Raw genomic sequence first — 2,995 nt, 5'->3', positions numbered from 1 at the left:
AATAAAGTTAAACTTGATAGGCCTTATATTCCACTTCCAAAAAGTCGATAGCCCAAGTAGTGAAAGAGAAAGACCTACTTAAGGATGGTTGTGTGAAAAAAGACCCAAGCATTTTAGCCAGCCTACAGCTCCTGAGAAGTCAGCAGAGTGATGTGGCTGCTCAAAGAGCTAATGTAACCTTGGATCACATTACTAGAGCTCTCATATCTAGAATTACAGTTGATTCCAGATGTATCATTCTATGACAGCATTATCCAAAGTGCCTTTTGGAATATTTCATATTAAGTGGATGGTCAAATATATTTGGGAATTATGTTATACTGAGCTTCTTTTATGGAGATACACAGTATATGTTAGCAAACTAAAGATTCTGAGAAGTCCTGCAATAAAGAAACCTGTTTATTTGAACTCAGGTCTTCCTAAATTATTTTACCAGGAAATATTTTTTGTTGTTTTGTTTTGTTTTGCTTTGCTTTTGTATAACATCCATTAACCATCAGAGCACATTTGGGGAAATGCTGATGTACCATAAGCTACCCTAGGCATGAATATATCACTCTATCTTTGTACTCTTCGGCAAATAGCACAGTGCAGAGCACAGGACAGGTCCTCAGCGCATGCTTGTTGAATGAATGAATATGAATGTACCCGAATACTTCAGTATTGTAAAGTCTCCACATCCCATCACGTAGAAGGTGCACAGGCAGCTGGAACATATCCAAAGGCGAGCCAACAGAATGGAGGGTTTGGAACCTTGGCTATCTAAGGGAAGCTTTGCTTGGAAATGGAGAAGATATTGGTCAGAACAAAGGCCTGGTTAGCCTGGGGTTCTTGGGGGTGGGATGGGCTTGACTGAGCCTGGCTGGAGTTTGGAAATGAGACATACTCTCCAGGAAACAATAGGACATCACAAGCTACTAGCAAAGTCCCAAGGCCAAGCATGGGTAGAAGAATATAGTTAGGAGTCCCAAGGTCTTGGAACACTCTGCTGGGTGACAGACCCCTGAGAGACCACCTAGTCCAGCGATTCCCTACCCTGGCTACACACATTAACCCCTGCCTAGTTTTTCAAAATACCATTATCGGGACTTCTTCCTGGACTACATAGATTAGAATCTCTGGTGTTATTGCCCTGGTAATGGCAGGACTAGGGCCAGGGTGAAGCAAGCCAGGCTCCTAGGGGAGCAAATGTAAGGAGACAGTCACTCTCAGGGCCCTCCCAGGGCAGGGCTGGCACCAGAGAGGGATGCATTTTACATTTTGCATGCTAGGCACCTTTCACTTCTCATCCCGGTTCCAGCCCTGGACACTGGCACTCTATAAAGTTTCCCCCAGGTGATTCTTAGATGGGGCTAGTTTTTAAATCCACCAATGCATTAAAACTCATTCCATTTGCTGGCTGGAAAACAAGGAATCCAAGGCCATGCAGGAAGTTCATGTCAAAGACAGGACCAGAAAGGACCAGTGGAGTCTGGCAGCAGGTAAGGGGCCAAGGAGAAGGCAGGCAGAAGAACTTGGCAGCAACTGCTGGGGACTCACCTACAGGGACAGAGGTTTGGCTCTACTCCTAGGGAGGCCTTGTGAGGTAAGACAGGGCCCCAGTCCAAGGTAATGGATCCCAGGCAGGGAGACAAAAACAGAAATCTGGTAATAAAGAATAAATACGGTCACAGGGGCTAGACTACATGACTTGGTCCTCGTGACCAGATATGGCCTAGTGATGGGGTTGGGAGTATTGGCCAGGGGTGCCTGCAATTCAGGGCTCTCAATGTTCCTTCCCATGGTTGCAGAGCCTGTGCAGAGCTGAGCCAGCAGGACAGGGCTCCACAGCGTGGTAGGAAACATGGGCGGTTCTCCATCTTGGGGAGGCTTAATGGCCGTCTTCCAACATTCAAATGGAAATCATATAGAAAAGGAATCAGATTTAATTGAAAGGGTTTCAAAAAGAGAACTCACACCAATAAGAGAAATGGCAGGCAGAGTGTTCAGCAGTCCCATGGATATGTTTCTTCTTCAACAGTGTTTGGATGGAACAGACCCGGGGACTCCCTCTCTGCCAGCCTCCAAGCATCCTCCAGTCTCCTCTTCACTTGCAAACTCCGGGATCATCTTTTTGGCCATCTCCTGCTTCTGGGATCAGCCCACACAGTTGTTGTGGTTAGCTCCTTCTTGCCAACCAATGAGGAGCTCCCAGATTCATCAGAATTATTCCACCGATGTGGAGGCAGCCGCCAACCTCCTGGTCAATTTGCATCGGTGAGCCTCCTCCACCCACTCTCGCTGGGCTTCTGTTTCCATCATGATGATGTGGCTCTGGAAGCTGTGGGCCACTTCTATGAATTGGACAAGGAGAAGCGCGGGGCTCCAAGCATCTCTTGAAGATACAAAACCAGTGTGGCAGCAGTGCTGTATTCCAGGACATCCATAAGTCACCTCAAGATGAGTGGGGTAAAACCCTGGATGCCATGGGAGCTGCCACGGCCTTGGAGAAGAAGCTGAACCAGGCTCTTTTAGATCTTCGTGCCCTGGGTTCTGCCCACACAGACCTCCATATCTTGACTTCCTGGAGAGCCACTTCCTCAATGAGGAAGTGAAACTCATCAAGAAGGTGGACAACCACCTGACCAACCTTGATAGGCTGGCTGGCCCCCAGGCCAAGCTGGGCAAATTCCTCTTCCAAAGGCTCACCCTCAAGCATGACTAGGAGCCTACTGGGCCCAAAAACTTCTGAAGGATCCCCTTCAAGGTGTCAGGGCTTCTGCCTGAGCCTCTCCCTCCAGCCACTAGGCAGCTTTTTAACCACCTTGGAGTTTTTCTCAAGCCTTGGACCAAATGGAAATAAAACTCTTTGCAGTAAAAAGAGAAAGAGAGAGAGGACAACTCTGCCGCAACATTAGGCATTTCTACTAGCTGGCAATTTCCAAAAATGGAATAAGGCAATGCTTGTAACCTGTCAGATGTGTAAGGAGGTTTGAAGACAGCTGTCTCCACTGGA

The 2,995-nt window shown here is 47.5% G+C and overlaps 1 pseudogene; it reads left to right on the top strand.

Annotated features, from left to right (window-relative positions):
• The first annotated feature begins 1,436 nt into the window (after window positions 1-1,436).
• On the top strand, window positions 1,437-2,704 carry LOC129008743 (ferritin light chain-like; annotated as a pseudogene).
• Window positions 2,705-2,995: the final 291 nt, after the last annotated feature.

The sequence above is a fragment of the Pongo pygmaeus genome, chromosome 9 (genome assembly GCF_028885625.2).
Source record: "Pongo pygmaeus isolate AG05252 chromosome 9, NHGRI_mPonPyg2-v2.0_pri, whole genome shotgun sequence".
NCBI classification, from domain to species: Eukaryota; Metazoa; Chordata; class Mammalia; order Primates; family Hominidae; genus Pongo; species Pongo pygmaeus.
Note: the sequence above shows the minus strand (reverse complement) of the source record. Positions and strands in the feature narration are given on the sequence as shown.